At 48.5% G+C, this 19156-nt stretch overlaps 1 protein-coding gene across 1 annotated transcript in view; it reads left to right on the forward strand.

Moving 5' to 3' along the window:
* The window catches only part of PDE9A (phosphodiesterase 9A), a 543111-nt gene that overhangs the window by 186317 nt on the left and 337638 nt on the right, over window positions 1-19156 (forward strand). The gene's annotated exons all lie outside the window — the stretch shown is intronic.

Genomic DNA, 19156 nt, shown 5'->3' on the forward strand with positions numbered 1-19156 from the left:
ATCTCGCTGCATGCCGCCGCTTCACCGGCGGCATCTCGCTGCATGCTGCACTTCACCAGCTGCATCTCGCTGCATGCTGCTGCTTCACCAGCTGCATCTCGCTGCATGCCGCCGCTTCACCAGTTGCATCTCGCTGCATGCCGCTGCTTCACCAGCAGCATCTCGCTGCATGCCACCGCTTCACCAGCTGCATCTCGCTGCATGCCGCTGCTTCACCAGCGGCATCTCGCTGCATACCGCCGCTTCACCAGCTGCATCTCGCTGCATGCTGCCGCTTCACCAGCTGCATCTCACTGCATGCCACCGCTTCACCAGCTGCATCTCACTGCATGCCAGCGCTTCACCAGCTGCATCTCACTGCATGCTGCCGCTTCACCGGCTGCATCTCGCTGCATGCTGCGCTTCACCAGCTGCATCTCGCTGCATGCTGCTGCTTCACCAGCTGCATCTCGCTGCATGCCGCCGCTTCACCAGTTGCATCTCGCTGCATGCCGCTGCTTCACCAGCGGCATCTCGCTGCATGCCACCGCTTCACCAGCTGCATCTCGCTGCATGCCGCCGCTTCACCAGCTGCATCTCACTGCATGCCAGCGCTTCACCAGCTGCATCTCACTGCATGCTGCCGCTTCACCGGCTGCATCTCGCTGCATGCTGCGCTTCACCAGCTGCATCTCGCTGCATGCTGCTGCTTCACCAGCTGCATCTCGCTGCATGCCGCCGCTTCACCAGTTGCATCTCGCTGCATGCCGCCGCTTCACCAGCTGCATCTCACTGCATGCCAGCGCTTCACCAGCTGCATCTCACTGCATGCTGCCGCTTCACCGGCTGCATCTCGCTGCATGCTGCGCTTCACCAGCTGCATCTCGCTGCATGCTGCTGCTTCACCAGCTGCATCTCGCTGCATGCCGCCGCTTCACCAGTTGCATCTCGCTGCATGCCGCTGCTTCACCAGCGGCATCTCGCTGCATGCCACCGCTTCACCAGCTGCATCTCGCTGCATGCCGCCGCTTCACCAGCTGCATAGCTGCTCCTCTCCCTTCGCCGCCACGGGGATTCAGCGATATGTCATTTGCGTGAGTCGAGGAAACACCTCAATCCACCAAAGTTTATATTTGAACATTTACTTAAAATCTACCATTGATTGTTTGAAGAGCTCCCAAAAATTCCCAAAACATGAAACCGGAGCTCCTCTCGGAGAAGCAGCTGCTGTTGCTCGCCCCTTAGTCTGTTACAGCGTCCTTTGCTGGCCTTGCTTTACACCCCTCTCTGTCTATAGCAGGGGTCTTTTAACTGTGTCGCGCGCCGCCCCCCGGGGGGGCCTGATGGAAGTCCAGGGTTGGGGGGCACAAGGCTCTTCCAAAAAAAGAGTATGGTGACTGCTTTTGATAGAAAATATAAGCTTCTGGGGGGCCACAGTAACAATATTTTTTTCTCAAGGGGGGGCTAGGCAAAAACATTTATACTCAAGGGGTGAGGGTCGGCTTAAACACGTTTTATTACGACTGGTCTACAGTAGGGGTCCTGCATGGGCTTAATTTATATTCATCCCCAGTCCACCTGGTTTCATTGGGAGGAAATAAAGACAAGGGCAAAGTCAGTGCATTTCTTATGTATTTTCTTGGATAGAACCCAAGTTCGATCTGTGCAATAGTTAGAATATAAACACAACATTACATCCTGATCAGGTTCCATTGGCAGGAGTTCCTCGCCAGCAGTCTAATCAATTCCTCGCCAGCAGGTCTGTGATCAGCATTTATTTGTAAAGGGTATTGATCTCGGCTGTGTTCTGCTCCTGGTTCTTTGGCTGTCTGCCCAGCATGCTGGACCACCCTGCGGACTTGAACTCAGTGTGTGGCTCGTGTCTCCGCCATTGCGGCAATACTTGTATGTTTAGTACCCGTGTCCATGGAACACGGCACATCCAAGTTGTTGTGGGTGCACTTTGCACGGTGCCACCACTATTCTTACAGTCTTATTGGTCTCGGGAGGATAGTTTAGGGGCAACGTGCTTGCCTTGGAAGCAAGACCACGCCGAGCAACACAGGTTCGGTCCCCGGGTCCGCGCTTAGAAACCTCTGGGTATTAAGTGCCTTATAAATAACCGATCATATCATATCGTATGCCACCTTTGAAAGTTCTGCCCAAGACATGGATTGCAAGGTGATGCGTAGCCTGCGAGTTATGAAGGAGGGTTTTCCCTGCAGGTGGCATAAACTGGCATGCTTGGGACCATTTTAGGGTCTACAGTGGAGGGATGGTATTACTTCAAGCAACACACACAGTCCTTTAGCCTCCCATTTCCCCCACAAACCGGAAGCTTCCACGTAGAAGCAACTGTGGGTCAGATAATGCTGGAAACACATATAGGAAATGGCAAGGCATGACAGTCATCCCAAAGCATTAGAACGCATAGCAGCACAGGAAAAAGGCAAACCAGCACTGTGCCCTGCCCAGTCTCTCCCTCTCTCTCTCTCTCTCTTAAATACATTGTACCACAAGTGCAACTAGGATCTGGGAATTGGCAGATGAGGGGAGGGGGCAGTCTGGAGACACCACTCATTATCTGTAGAAGTCACCAACCTCTAGTTCATAGAAAAGACTGTTTCAGACACAAAGCCCCCAGGCACCCATTTCATGTTGGCTGGCAGGCTGAGGGTCGCCTGAAACTTCACTCCTTCTTGCTCAGGCGATGAGGTGACGTGCTCACTGCCCAGCTGGGACTTGTTCCCGTTGAGACACTGGACATTAGCTGTCAGGTGATCAAGGCAAGGACCAGAATTCCTGGTTATTTAGCCACAAGACCACCATAGGGTTTCCCACAAAACTCAAAATCCTCACTTGGGGAACCCATCCAAGGGTGCAGATGAAATTCCCTGCGGCCACTCGCCCGGTGTTCAGAGCTTTGCCTACAGTCTTTCTCCGTGCCTCCCCGTCGCTGTAACACCAGAGCATCTGGGCTTGGCTACCCACTTGTTAGCGATGCCGAGTCTGGGTCCCCTACGCTCACCCACCTGAAGATTGACTTCTCAGAGTCGAGTCTGGGTCCCCTACTCTCACCCACCTGAAGATTGACTTGTCAGAGTCGAGTCTGGGTCCCCCGCGGTCACCCACCTGAAGATCGACTTCTCAGAGTCTGGGTCTCCTACGGTCGCCCACCTGAAGATCGACTTCTCAAAATCTGGATCCCCTATGGTCACCCACCTGAAGATCAACTTCTCAGAGTCTGGGTCCCCTACGGTCACCCACCTGAAGATTGACTTCTCAGAGTGTGGGTCCCCTACTGTCACCCACCTGAAGAGCGACTTCTCAGAATCGAGTCTGGGACCCGTACGATCACCCACCTAAACATCAACTTCTCAGAGTCGAGTCAGGGTCCCATACGGTCACCCACCTGAACATTGACTTATCAGAGTCTGGGTCCCCTACGGTAACCCACCTGAACATCGACTTCTCAGAGTCTGGGTCCCCTACGGTCACCCACCTGAAGATTGACTTCTCAGAGTCGAGTCTGGGTCCCCTACGGTCACCCACCTGAAGAGCGACTTCTCAGAGTCGAGTCTGGGTCCCGTATGATCACCCACCTAAAGATCAACTTCTCAGAGTCGAGTCTGGGTCCCATACGGTCACCCACCTGAAGATTGACTTATCAGAGTCTGGGTCCCGTACGGTCACCCACCTGAAAATTGATTTCTCAGAGTCGAGTCTGGGTTTCACCTACGGTCACCCACCTGAAAAGCGACTACTCAGAGTCGGGGTCCCCTACGGTCACCCACCTGAAGATTGACTTCTCAGAGTCTGGGTCCCCTATGGTCACCCACCTGAAGATCGACTTCTCAAAATCTGGGTCCACTACGGTCACCCACCTGAAGATTAACTTCTCAGAGTCTGGGTCCCCTATGGTCACCCACCTGAAGATCGACTTCTAAGAGTCAGGGTTTCACCTACGGTCACCCACCTGAAGATTGACTTCTCAGAGTCGAGTCTCGGTCCCCTACAGTCACTCACCTGAAGATCGACTTCTCAGAGTCTGGGTCCCCTACGGTCACCCACCTGAAGAGCGACTTCTCAGAGTCTGGGTCCCCTACAGTCACCCACCTGAAGATCGACTTCTCAGAGTCTGGGTTTCCCCTACGGTCACCCACCTGAAGATCACCTTCTCAGAGTCTGGGTCCCCTACGGTCACTCACCTGAAGATTGACTTCTCAGAGTCGAGTCTGGGTCCCCTACGGTCACCCACCTGAAGATCGACTTCTCAGAGTCTGGGTCCCCTACGTTCACCCAGCTGAAGATCGACTTCTCAGAGTCTGGGTATCCTACGGTCACCCATCTGAAGATTGACTTCTCAGAGTCGAACCTGGGTTTCACCTACGGTCACCCACCTGAAGATTGACTTCTCAGAGTCGAGTCTGAGTCCCCTACAGTCACCCACCTGAAGATCGACTTCTCAGAGTCTGGGTCCCCTACGGTCACCCACCTGAAGATCGACTTCTCAAAGTCGAGTCTGGGTCCCCTACGGTCACCCACTTGAAGTTTGCCTTCTCAGAGTCTGGGTCCCCTACGGTCACCCACCTGAATATTGACTTCTCAGAGTCGAGTCTGGGTCTCCTACGGTCACCCACCTGAAGATTGACTTCTCAGAGTCTGGGTCCCCTACGGTCGCCCACCTGAAGATCGCCTTCTCAGAGTCTGGTTCCCCTACGTTCACCCACCTGAAGATCAACTTCTCAGAGTCTGGGTCCCCTACGGTCACCCACCTGAAGATCGACTTCTCAGAGTCTGTGTCCCCTACAGTCACCCACCTGAAGATCGACTTCTCAGAGTCTCGGTCCCCTACGGTCACCCACCTGAAGATCGCCTTTTCAGAGTCTGGGTCCCCTACGGTCACCCACCTGAAGATTGACTTCTCAGAGTCGAGTCTGGGTCCCCTACGGTCGCCCACCTGAAGATCGACTTCTCAGAGTCTGGGTCCCCTACAGTAACCCACCTGAAGATTGTCTTCTCAGAGTCGAGTCTGGGTCCCCTACGGTCACCCACCTGAAGATTGCCATCTCAGAGTCTGGATCCCCTACGTTCACCCACCTGAAGATCGACTCTCAGAGTCTGGGTCCCGTACAGTCGCCCACCTGAAGATCGACTCTCAGAGTCTGGGTCCCCTACGGTCACCCACCTGAAGATCGACTTCTCAGAGTCTGGGTCCCCTACGGTCGCTCACCTGAAGATCGACTTCTCAGAGTCGAGTCTGGGTTTCACCTACGGTCACCCACCTGAAGATTGACTTCTCAGAGTCGAGTCTGGGTCCCCTACAGTCACCCACTTGAAGTTCGCCTTCTCAGAGTCTGGGTCCCCTACGGTCACCTACCTGAAGATTGACTTCTCAGAGTCGAGTCTGGGTCCCCTACGGTCACCCACCTGAAGATTGACTTCTCAGAGTCTGGGTCCCCTACGGTCGCCCACCTGAAGATCGCCTTCCCAGAGTCTGGGTCCCCTACATTCACCCACCTGAAGATCGACTCTCAGAGTCTGGGTCCCCTACGGTCGCCCACCTGAAGATCAACTTCTCAGAGTCTGGGTCCCCTACGGTCGCCCACCTGAAGATCGACTTCTCAGAGTCTGGGTCCCCTACGGTCACCCACCTGAAGATTGACTTCTCAGAGTCGAGTCTGGGTCCCCTACGGTCACCCACCTGAAGATCACCTTCTCAGAGTCTGGGTCCCCTACGGTCGCCCACCTGAAGATCGACTCTCAGAGTCTGGGTCCCCTACGGTCACCCACCTGAAGATTGCCTTCTCAGAGTCTGGGTCCCCTACGGTCACCCACCTGAAGATTGCCTTCTCAGAGTCTGGGTCCCCTACGGTCACCCACCTGAAGATCGACTTCTCAGAGTCTGGGTCCCCTACGGTCGCCCACCTGAAGATCGCCTTCTGAGCAGCTCCCTTGGGTTCTGTGAACACATGTTTTATTCTCTGACCTGAACCTATTGGCTTTGTCCTGACGATTCCTATGGACACATCCATCTTCTAAACTGTCTAATAAAGTCTAAGTACTCAAGTGAAATGCACTTACTGGTATCATTGGCTTGGATATGTGTTCCTATGTGTGTTTGCTTCACTGTTTTTGTATAAACATACTTTCAACTTTAGAAGTGCTAAGTTTCGACTGTAGGTATTTCTTGAGTTTTAACCAGTTCTATTGTATTTATGTTAATGTATTTATGTGTGTCATGGTTTAAAAGATATAAACATGAAACCTTTTACAAATATGCATACAATCCATAAACCGTCATACAACATGTCACATAGTCTTGCCCTTTTACATATCAAAGCTGCATAACCGATGAAACCATCAGGCAGCTGAACGTCATTGTAAATGTCCACTATTTACTGAGCTACCGCGCCACAAAACCCAAATGTTTCAGAGATGTTAGTATTCTTAAGAGCACTTTAGTCTGTGTGCCCCAATAACAGCGCTGCCAAAGTAGGTCTTCCACGCGCACGTCACCTCGGCAACCCCCCACATAAGACCCCCAACCTCTCTATCGATGTCTCATTTACACAGTCGAGACACTGGATGAGGATAGGAGCCCGCATCTCTAATGTCACGCATGTCACTCATCAGGGCGAGGTTTAGACGGAATGATATAATATGATAGTTTATTTGCATAGCGCCTATACACAATGTTTTTCAAAGCATGGCAAAAACAGTGGTGTACGAGCGCGATACAAATAAAATATCACATCTGATCATATCAAAAACAATGCTCTGAGTCTGGCCTTCGGAACTTCGCTCAAGTACTTTGCTGGGTAACCCTGTTTCTTGGGCTCTCCACAGTTTGAAGCGCACACATTAGCGTTGGTGGCAATCCAAAGTGGAATCCCAGTGTAGTGCTCGAATTTCCACATCAGCAATGTGGAATCCCAGTGCAGTGCTCCGATTTCCACATCAGCAATGTGGAATCCCAGTGCAGTGCTCGAATTTCCACATCAGCAATGTGGAATCCTAGTGCAGTGCTCGAATTTCCACATCAGCAATGTGGAATCCCAGTACCGTGCTCGAATTTCCACATCAGCAATGTGGAATCCCAGTGCAGTGCTCGAATTTCCACATCAGCAATGTGGAATCCCAGTGCAGTGCTCCGATTTCCACATCAGCAATGTGGAATCCCAGTGCAGTGCTCGGATTTCCACATCAGCAATGGGGAATCCCAGTGCAGTGCTGTGGAATCCCAGTGCCGTGCTCGAATTTCCACATCAGCAATGTGGAATCCCAGTGCAGTGCTCCGATTTCCACATCAGCAATGGGGAATCCCAGTGCAGTGCTCGGATTTCCACATCAGCAATGTGGAATCCCAGTGCAGTGCTCGGATTTCCACATCAGCAATGTGGAATCCCAGTGCAGTGCTCCGATTTCCACATCAGCAATGTGGAATCCCAGTGCAGTGCTCGGATTTCCACATCAGCAATGTGGAATCCCAGTGCCGTGCTCGAATTTCCACATCAGCAATGTGGAATCCCAGTGAGGTGCTCCGATTTCCACATGCCAGTGTAGTGCTCGGATTCCCACCTCAGCAATGTGGAATCCAAGTGTAGTGCTCTGATTTCCACATCAGCAAAGTGGAATCCCAGTGCAGTGCTCGGAGTTCCACATCAGCAATGTGGAATACCAGTGCAGTGCTCCGATTTCCACATCCCAGTGTAGTGGTCTGATTTCCACATCAGCAATGTGGAATCCCAGTGCAGTGCTCGGATTTCCACATCAGTAATGGGGAATCCAAGTGCAGTGCTTCGATTTCCACATCCCAGTGTAGTGCTCCGATTTCCACATCAGCAATGTGGAATCCCACTGCCATGCTCCGATTTCCACATCCCATTGTAGTGCTCCGATTTCCACATCTGCAATGTGGAATCCCAGTGCAGTGCTCGGATTTCCACATCAGTAATGTGGAATCCCAGTGCAGTGCTCGGATTTCCACATCAGCAATGTGGAATCCCAATGCAGTGCTTGAATTTCCACATCAGCAATGTGGAATCCCAGTGCCGTGCTCGGATTTCCACATCAGCAATGTGGAATCCCAATGCAGTGCTCGAATTTCCACATCAGCAATGTGGAATCTCAATGCAGTGCTCGAATTTCCACATCAGCAATGTGGAATCCCAGTGAGGTGCTCCGATTTCCACATGCCAGTGTAGTGCTCGGATTCCCACCTCAGCAATGTGGAATCCAAGTGTAGTGCTCTGATTTCCACATCAGCAAAGTGGAATCCCAGTGCAGTGCTCGGAGTTCCACATCAGCAATGTGGAATACCAGTGCAGTGCTCCGATTTCCACATCCTAGTGTAGTGGTCTGATTTCCACATCAGCAATGTGGAATCCAAGTGCAGTGCTCGGATTTCCACATCAACAATTTGGAATCCCAATGCCATGCTCCGATTTCCACACCAGCAATGTGGAATCCCAGTGTAGTGCTCCGATTTCCACATCCCAGTGTAGTTCTCCGATATCCACATCAGCAATGTGGAATCCCAGTGTAGTGCTCTGATTTCCACATCAGCAATGTGGAATCCCAGTGCCATGCTTCGATTTCCACATCAGCAATGTGGAATCCCAGTGCAGTGCTCCGATTTCCACATCCCAGTGCAGTGCTGGGATTTCCACATCAGCAATGGGGAATCCCAGTGCAGTGCTTCGATTTCCACATCCCAGTGTAGTGCTCCAATTTCCACATCAGCAATATGGATTCCCAGTGCCATGCTCCGATTTCCACATCCCAGTGTAGTGCTCTGATTTCCACATCAGCAATGTGGAATCCCAGTGAGGTGCTCCGATTTCCACATCCCAGTGTAGTGCTCCGATTTCCACATCAGCAATGTGGAATCCCAGTTCCATGCTCCGATTGGCACATCCCAGTGTAGTGCTCCAATTTCTGCATCAGCAATGGGGAATCCCAGTGAGGTGCTCCGATTTCCACATTCCAGTGTAGTGCTCCGATTTCCACATCAGCAATGTGGAATCCCAGTGCAGTGCTCCGTTTTCCACATCCCAGTGTAGTGCTTTGATTTCCAGATCAGCAATGTGCAATCCCAGTGTAGTGCTCTGATTTCCACATCCCAGTGCTGTGCTCCGATTTCCACATACCAGTGCAGTGCTCCGATTTCCACATCAGCAATGGGGAATCCCAGGGTAGTGCTCCAATTTCCACATTGCAGTGTAGTGCTCCGATTTCCACATCAGCAATGGGGAATCCCAGGGTAGTGCTCCAATTTCCACATTGCACTATAGTGCTCTGATTTCCACATCAGCAATGGGGAATCCCAGGGTAGTGCTCCAATTTCCACATTGCAGTGTAGTGCTCCGATTTCCACATCAGCAATGTGGAATCCCAGTGTAGTGCTCCGATTTCCACATGCCAGTGTAGTGCTTCGATCTCCAGATCAGCAATGTGCAATCCCAATGCAGTGCTCCGATTTCCACATCCCAGTGTAGTGCTCCGATTTCCACATGCCAGTGTAGTGCTTTGATCTCCAGATCAGCAATGTGCAATCCCAATGCAGTGCTCCGATTTCCACATCCCAGTGTAGTGCTCCGATTTCCACATGCCAGTGTAGTGCTTTGATCTCCAGATCAGCAATGTGCAATCCCAATGCAGTGCTCCGATTTCCACATCCCAGTGCAGTGCTCTGATTTCCACATCACATCAGCAATGTGCAATCCCAATGCAGTGCTCCGATTTCCACATGCCAGTGTAGTGCTTCGATCTCCAGATCAGCAATGTGCAATCCCAATGCAGTGCTCCGATTTCCACATCCCAGTGCAGTGCTCCGATTTCCACCTCAGCAATGTGCAATCCCAGTGTAGTGCTCCGATTTCCACATCCCAGTGCAGTGCTCCGATTTCCACATCAGCAATGTGGAATCCCATGGTAGTGCTCCGATTTCCACATCCCAGTGCAGTGCTCCGATTTCCACATACCAGTGCAGTACTCCGATTTCCACATGAGCAATGGGGAATCCCAGTGCCATGCTCCGATTTCCACATCCCAGTGCAGTGCTCCGATTTCCACATCAGCAATGGGGAATCCCAGTGCCATGCTCCGATTTCCACATCCCAGTGCAGTGCTCCAATTCCCACATCGGCAATGGGGAATCCCAGGGTAGTGCTCCAATTTCCACATTGCAGTGCAGTGCTCCGATTTCCACATCAGCAATGGGGAATCCCAGGGTAGTGCTGAAGACCTAGCAGGTAACCACCAGGCCACAGAGAGCGGTGGCTTTCAATCTTGACAAAGTTCATATTGACCATCAATTGATCATGTAAAGTTGTGGAACATATAATATGAGTTCTGGTCCTATAGAAACTATGCCTCTCCTTTGGCCTGCGTCTTTAACCCTTTGAGAGCAGGGTTCAGGATTGCATTTTTGTTTGTATTTAAGGCACTCATTTGGCGCAGGGTGTGCATGTTTTTTATTTTGGCTTTTTTCTCATTTGGCGCTCCTGTTCATTTATTTATCAACTTATTTGGTGGCCGCGCTCATTAATTTACGAAACTGCACATGTAACTCATTCATGTTACAGGTTCATGATGTTTTTAATGTTAGCTATTTCCGCGCCCAAACATCCCCGCGCCAAAAAGCCCCGCACCTGGCGGAGTGCAGCCAACAGGGCGTGCCGCGCCGATGAAAGGGAGCACATCATGCACTCCCGCATGCACTGATATTATAACACATCCTCCAAGTCTACAGGGATTATATTAAACACTGATATCTACTAGGCCAAGCTCATTGCAGACTGATATCATAATCGTACCAATAGGGGAACTCATTGTGCACTGCCTTTCTAGTTTACCCACAAAAGAAAAGACTTCACTTGCAGCACACACTGATAGCCTCCACTGGGACGCATTATTCTCTAATACGCAACTGCGGCCACTAGGCGGCGCTCCTCACACAGTGATATATTTCAGCTGCTCGAGGGCAAAGCCGGATAATATTCCGATGCAGAGCTTTTGGTGCCGGCTGTTTTGGCGCTTTGGGCGCAGGTCCCTTTTAGGCACGCCCTGTTGGCCGCGGCCTGCAGGGCGTGGTGACCTGCGTGATGAGATATTGTCAACTGCAGTGCTTGGGTTGACAGTATATTTAAGCAAAAAGTAGCTGCTCAGTAGATGGAGCTGCCCTGTGCGTGCACAGTCCATGCAGAAATGTGCATAGCATGCGTGACACCATGGGCGTACTTTTAGGGGGGGACAAGGGTGTTTGTCCCCACAACATTTGTGGCACTCCATTTTGACCCACTAATTTGGCAGGGGCCCCTTTCATTTAGATGTCATGTCCCCGCTCTACAGAAACATACTTGTGCATGGGGCGTGCACTCCCAGGGCAGCTTCCTGTACTGACCACCCAGTGTCACCCTCCAAAACCCGACTGGAAAACGCTCTGTGAATAAGGGGCGCACATTGTTCGTTTATCCAAAGCTTCAGCTTCTGGCAAAAAGCCTGCATTCATGTTTCGTGCTTATAATTACATGTTGAGATTTAGTTACTGTATCTGTGGACGCTGAAGGTGTGTTCTGTGCAGCAAACGTGTTTTAAAGAAAAGCCTTCGTTCTCTGAGGTCAGCAGCACTGCGAGCAGGAGCTCTTGCTGCTCCCTGCTTCCTGGAGGAGGCGGGGCTTATCCCGTACACGTGGCTGATCACGTGACCACAGCCGGGTATTAATTGCCGGCCCAACCACCCTCGCGGCGTAAGCCCTGGTGGCAGAAGGGCTGGTGCTGTTTGGCTGTTCGGCGTGTGCGGCTGCCGGATGCCAGCAAGCTCTCTCATCTTTGTGTGACTATTGGCATCCTGAGAGGAGGAAAGGGCTGAGACGACTCGCTGTTTCCCACTGTTTGCGCTGATAATCTGCAACGCTCCACACTCTCCCTGGACCCGGACAATACGGTTACACATTTTTATATAAACGCTGGTGTGTGTGACTTTGTCGTGGATGTGGTCTAATTCTCTACTGACAATTCATAAGTTATTCTTGTAACGGCTAACATTCACTTCTAAAGGAACATTACGGTGAAATCTCAAGCGGGCTCGCACAATGCGAGAAACTCGAGCCCAGCGCAAACTAGAATCTATGCCGACCATGGAGCCGGCACAGTATATAAATGAACAGCAGAAGGCTACTGGTGCAGTAGGGTTACATATGGAGCGGTTTGCTGAGTCAATAAGCACTGTTATTCACCCATCTGACGTACTAGCACAAAACACTATAGTGCCACCGCCTACATTATCTAGAGGATCATTCCCAAGGGAACAAAGAAGTGGAAATGTGCACAGTGCGATGCTGAAACCACCTAATTGCCTTGCTCGAGTCATGGATTGGGAGATTTGCCCCCTGACACTGCCCTCTACCGAGCTATTAGTGGACGTACAGGAACAGGAAATTCGATTGTCTGAGGAGCGGCATTTAATAAATGATATGAGCGGCAGTGGTGGGGTTACCCTTGTTGGGGATGTAAATGGAGAGGGATTCGACCCTGGGTATTGTGCTGCCGGGGTTGTGGGGCCTACCGCCGTGGAAGTGGTGGGCGGAGGGCCCCATGTAAGGCTTGTGGAGCAGTCGAGATCCCCTGTCGAAGTAAATATGGTGACAACATCAGTTTATCTGATGGACGATGTTGACAAATTGCCATGTGAACTGCCATGCGAACACAATGTGCTTGCTGGTGGCAAGGCCGAGCATCAGAGATCCATGGATGTAGTGACTTCGTACTTGAATTTGCCTACTAACCAATTGCCCAACTCCACTGGAAATCCGATGTCCCCACGGCCTAGGTTCTACACTGCTGTAGATACAGCAGCCTTCATTGACAACACCAACCACGTGGCAGATGATGCCAGCGATGAGGTATTCATGGGTAAGAATGGCTCAGAGTCAAGTGGGGAAGATGTTGTGTTAATGAAGAGTGTGACACCACTGCGGGTGGAAAGGGTGGCTGGCCAAGACCAAAATAATGAGTCACCTATCCAAGATTGCCCTGCCCCCTTTAATGACCTGAGACCTGGATCGGAAAGAAGGAACTCTTTGGAGGTAGCTAACAAACTTTTAAATGCCCTCACACGCCTTAATGCGGAAAGAGCCTCAAAAAATTTAGTGAATTGTGGAGCGTCCATGTCGGAGTGTGAAAATATTGCTCCGTGTGAAGCACCAACGTTACCACAGCCTATAATTCAAACACCAGAGGCAAGCTCCCTATTGAAACGTAGGAGGCTAATTGGGAGCATGTCGCGTAGCGTTAGTTGTTCACAGAATAAAAAACTGAAAATGTCAACTATTCCACTGGAACTTTCGTCACCGCTTTCAACAACTAACACAACACGGCCAGAACCCATTAAACCCTCAGCCGCTACTGTTTCTTCAACAGATGAAGATTCCACTGATTCATCCATAATGGAGCGCCCCTACCCGAAGATTAGAAGACCTGTGCATCGTGATAGGGTACATCCACGTGCTACCAGTAACGTGTTAGAAGAGCGGGGCACTGTTTACCATGCCAAAGACTTACAAGCAACTATAATTTCATCCATGACATTATCAATCGCTCCATTCATCAAAATGTATGAAAATCTTAATGAGAACGTAAAAGAGCTTTCATCAGTGGTTGCTACAATGAACAATAAGCTGCTTAGCATGGAAAACAAAAACTTCCACTGTAAAGAAGTGCTTCACGAAATCCATCGAAAGACTGATTGGGCTATAGAAACCCTCGTTGACCATGCCAAAAATGTAAATTTGGACAAAAGACTGTTGGCTGAAGTTGCAAAAGAGGCACTGGGGATTTTTCAACAACAGAAAAAGAAGCACGACCAACAAATGGATGTGACCCGTTGTCCAGCAAACGGCCTGTTACCTAAAACAGCGAAACCAGCAAATGTGGGAAGGTTCACTGAACAAGATTGTGCCAATGTTACACGGAATGTTCAAAAGCATCCTAGCAGCCGGGCGCAATATGCTACTTTAAGCTCACCCTTACAAAGGAAAACTGTACTGAACCGTCAGAGCCCTGTTGGCAATGAGGCATTCTCATTACAAACACTGAAGAATCCTGGCGATGCATCACTGCCTGTGGTTGCTGCGAATAGCACACTTGCAGTTGACTGCCAACCTGTGAACGTTCCTCTAAAAGAACTAAATAAGGTCAGTAGTGCTTTCGCCAACATTATTTAGGAGTCCCAAGTGGCATCGAATTTGGCTCTTTTAAATCCACAAGTGCCATCGACCTCAACTATACCAGCTAATAGGGAAGTAACAAGCACTCAACCGCCAGCTACGCTCCTCAAGGGAGTGGCTGTTGCGATGCCCGAACTATACAACATCTTTAAAGGCCCATTGGCCACCCAAAAGATCACTGCAAGTAGTGTACAGCCAAGGAACGGCTGATTAAAAAAAGTAAAAATCAGCCGCAAAGGAAAGCTAAACGCAATGCTGACTCAAGAAAATTCCTGCATCATCTTAAAACAGTCAATGTAACCGTTAACGGACCCTTACATGGAGCGGAAAACTCTGGAAGAAAGGAAGTCGTACATGTGCTACCAGCTGGCCCAATCGTTTTAGAAGAATCTATAATCAGCAGCAGCGATGGCACTGAACTCCTAATAAATCTTTCAACATATAATGATGAAGAACTTGTAGAGAAGGAGCCAGCCGTGTTCCACCCCATGAGTTTGCCTGAGCACCTACTATGGCGCAACCTGTAACTGCTCCAGAAGGACTTATTGTGCCGGCGGTCCAGGCAGACCTAAAAGTATGTGACACGGCGACACAGGCTGTAACACAGGATCAAACTACAGCAACGTCCTCGACTTTTCCATCCAGAAAGTGCCAACTAATCCAACCGTTACCCTCGCTACAAAATGCGAAGGATCGTTTGGAACCTATATTTACGACACTAGAGGCCAAACGAAGATTGATTGCTGCCAAGTCGCAAATCAAAGGCCGGTTGTCAAGCTCGCAAGTTGACCAGGAGGTGTTGCTTGATACTGTCAACTCGCAAGCTCAAAACAGAGAGCCCCTCTCTGTGAATAATGGTCATCCGATATCACATAGAAATAGACAAACTTCAAGCCTTAACACAGGAATTGACCTAAAGACGCAAACAGTGAGGCAGAGTTATGAAAACGTGCATACCCCAAAAGTCAACAATAAAGGGAGGAAGTTACAAGCACATTCAACACAAGTGCTACACCGACTCCTCTTGGAACGAATTGAAACATCTGATAAATTAATTCTAAAACCGACATAATGTGTTATGGCTGTGCCTTTTAATTACAAGTTTAAGAGCAATTGAATCCGCGGATCTAAAAATCGTTGAATTCTTCGATGAGAAGAAAAATGATGCTGTGAATTTACATCTGCAGTCTAAACTCATAGTGGAAGCCCTGTTGGATGCCGGCCCCGTATTAATATCGCTGGGGTTTGACATAGCAAAAATTGAAGAAGGCCGACAGTTTGGCTCGTTTGAAGAGAAGACAGACCTGCCAATAGTTGCTGCCACAAGTTATGCTCCGATTGAAGAAATAGAAACAAATCAGGGTGAAATTAAAACTGGGGAGTCGGCGTTGGGTCTGCATCAAGCTTTATTCTCCACCGAGGTATCCCACACAAAGGATCCGATAAGAATAACGATTAATGGAATGACAAACCCTTTGCGCACAAGGGTTGACACAAAGGCTCAAGAATCTTCAGGCAACAGAGATGATGACTGGACATGGTTGGCTGCAACCATAAATAATCAACCGGAGAAGTAATGCCAGGAACCAGAGGGCCCTAAAGGGTGCACCATGGGCTCATGGAATACCCATGGTTTTTTGCACCTCTTTGAATCATTGTGGGCCTGTGGATTGGACATATTATGTTTACAAGAAACTTGGCTTTTGCAAACTCCGTTGTTGGAAGGCTTTGAAGTGGCATTTAATCCATCCATAAAGCAGGCAAAAGGCAGACCGATGGCTGGCCTACTTGTGGCTATAAATAAAGCGTCCGGCCTTCGGATTTTGAATTCTTTCAATCCATCTTCCTTTATCCAGGTTGTCACTATCACTACCCACCAAAATGAGTGTAAGGCACCTTGCCTGTATATCATTAATGTATATTGGAATCACCTGGCCAAGGATGACTCACTTTTTATTGATCAAATTACAGCATTGATCGATGATCTCTTAACAAAGGAACTGCCACTGGACCTAATTCTGTGTGGGGATCTAAACATTGTCTGCGCCCAAAACAGAGATAGAACTGAGCTAAAAGATAAGAAGGTGCATAAACATGAAGGAGTAGCAGCTCAGTGGTGCCTAGAAATGGAGCTTCGTGGTCTATCAATGCTCAACGGCCATACTGTTGGGGACATTCCTGCATGTCCTACATGGAGAAGATTTGATCAGGCCTCAGTACTCGACTATATATTCGTTTCTGAAAACATCCACAAACGGACAAAAAAAAATGGAAGTTGTCAGAATGAAGCATAGTGACCACGATATGGTTCAATTTATATTTGAACATTCTATTCCGTGTATTAAGGAAGGTTGGTGCTTTGCGGTGACTACTGGTTCCAATAGAATTCGTTTAAATTTGTTGGATACAGAAGTTACTGCCATTACACACAATTTCCAATACGGCTCAAAAGCACTTGAATATCGAAACCTTCTGTGCGACTACGAAGAACGAAAACATAACACAAATCACAAGGGTTTTCGAGCAAAACACAAATTTGATATGGCTGTCATGCAACGAAAAAGAGCCATGCGACAAGAATTAAGGGCCTTAAAAAATATAAGCAGTATAACCAGGAAGGAGTGTAAACGAATCATTAAACAAAGATACCGGAACTGGCATAAATCACACGCTGCAATTCCGATGCAAAATGACTCCGAACTTATGTTACAGAAAATGTCTGGTAAAAAATCGGCTGAGTACTGGAGATTGATAAACAACAGCTTGGCTCCTCAACATGCATTACAAGCTAATGCAGAAGAAAAGTGGGCCGAATTCTATTCGAATCTATATGCTAAAGATCCATCTTCCACAGTCTGGGTATATACGGCGCTAAAGAAATGGGATTTGGCGTTTGAGCGTCTTGATATACTTAATGTAATTAAAAACGTGCACGATTCTAGAGCGCCCGGGCCAGATGGCTTAACCAACTTCACACTCAAGAAAAATCCAGAATTATGGACAGACTTTTGTGTAACGCTATTTGAAAGGGTCATTAAGAACTGCTCGACCCCAAAGTCTTGGAAAAGCGCCGTGGTAGTACCTATTTTTAAAAAGGGGACCGAACTAATCCTCGAAATTATAGACCTATAGCGCTACTTGACGTTTTGGGAAAGACCTATGCCAGCCTCCTACAACAAAAACTCCTAAAATGGGCTACAGCTGCAAACCACGTAGATCCCAGACAAGCGGGTTTTGTAAAAGGAGTAGGATGTGGGTTGAACTTGTTACTGCTAAATCTGCTAAAAATGGATGCACTGAAGTCAAACACAAAGATCTACACGGCACTGATAGACTTGTCACAGGCGTTTGACAGCATAAATAGGGAGCTGTTGTGGGAAAAACTTACGAGGTGGAACTGTCCCTCGAGTTTAGTGGATGCAATCCGCGAGTTACACACGGACACTTCTATTAAGATTCGTTTGGATGAGAAAGGTACGTTGTCTGCTGATATTGCCACATATAAGGGCGTGAAACAAGGCTGCCCATTGGCAGCAATTATTTTCAATCACTTTATCTTAGACATAAAGCAAGCGATCAATTGTGTAGCTACCTTTCCTCCAAAACTTTATGGAACCTCAATAGAATACTTGGTCTATGCTGATGACCTCATTTTGGTGGACTTGACGCCGATTGGGCTCCAGCCAAAACTCAATTGTCTTGAGCATTACACAACAGAAAACGGCCTCAAAATCAACAAAGAAAAAAGTGAAATCCTGATTTTTGAAAAGTTACAGGGAAATAAAGGCAAAAAAGGAAAGTTTCGCTGGCGAATTGCAAATGAGTACCTACAAATCGTAAAGAGCTCGACCTACTTGGGCATGAAAATTAGCGCCAGTAGAAGAGATGAGCCGAGGTCTACTGTTGCAAAAAGCAAGTGCCGGCAGCTGGCGTGCCAAGCGCAACTAATCAATAAGAAATTTGGCAAATTTTCGCTAAAACCTGTCATTTTATTTTTTGAGCAAAAAGCAGTACCTGCACTAATATATAGCGGCGAAAATGCATTTGGTTGTGCAGAGGTCTTGTGGAATTCCCTAGAAAACATTTTTTGGTCCCGTGTCTTGCAGCTTCCAAAGGGTACATCAACAACATGTCTACGGTATGAGCTAGGGCTCATATCAATTAAAGCAAGAGTCACGTGGAACTTACTAAGTATATATAGAAAAACGATGGTTCAAACTCCGGTGCCGCAATTTGAATTATTACATAAGTCTGATAAAGACAGAGTCACTACTACATTGTTCGACTGGAACGTACTCTGTCAGGCTCTACTAGAGGAGTACGGCATCAGTCTCTCTCTGCTAATAGAGAACCCAGACATGGCTAAAATGAAAATTTGGAGAACTGATTGGATATCGACTTGTGACTTAAGAGCAAATTCAATTCTAATGTGTGAGGTACCGGGAGAAGCAAAAGCTTATGGTCAGCGACATGCATATCTAACCTGCTTACCAGATCAATACTCAAGAGCTTTGTACATGCGCTTCAGAATGAATTTGTTTCTAACAAAAGAACGTTTGGCTATATGGACTAAGTATGCTAACATCGATCCAGTGTGCAGATTTTGTAAAAAGAGTAATGAATCCATCAAACATTTAGTCATGGTTTGTTTTGCTTTTGAGCCACAAAGAGAAAGACATTTTGGGAAATTGATCAAAGAGCATCAATTCATGAATTCAGATGATTGGTGGAAGGCACTGTTTGAGGGGAACAACAGAGTAGTTCTATTTGCTCTAGTGAATTTCCTTCGATTGCTGAAAAGTAATTTAGACATTGAGAATGGGAAACTGGGTTTACGTAATTAAGAAAACTGTTATGGAGTAGGAACATGGGTTGTATGTGTGAAATTAAAATGACGATGTTTCAGATTGATGAAGGAAACTAAGAGTTGGAAGGAGAGACTGGGA

This window comes from Ambystoma mexicanum, chromosome 7p, assembly GCF_040938575.1.
Source record: "Ambystoma mexicanum isolate Mex_15411 chromosome 7p, UKY_AmexF1_1, whole genome shotgun sequence".
NCBI classification, from domain to species: Eukaryota; Metazoa; Chordata; class Amphibia; order Caudata; family Ambystomatidae; genus Ambystoma; species Ambystoma mexicanum.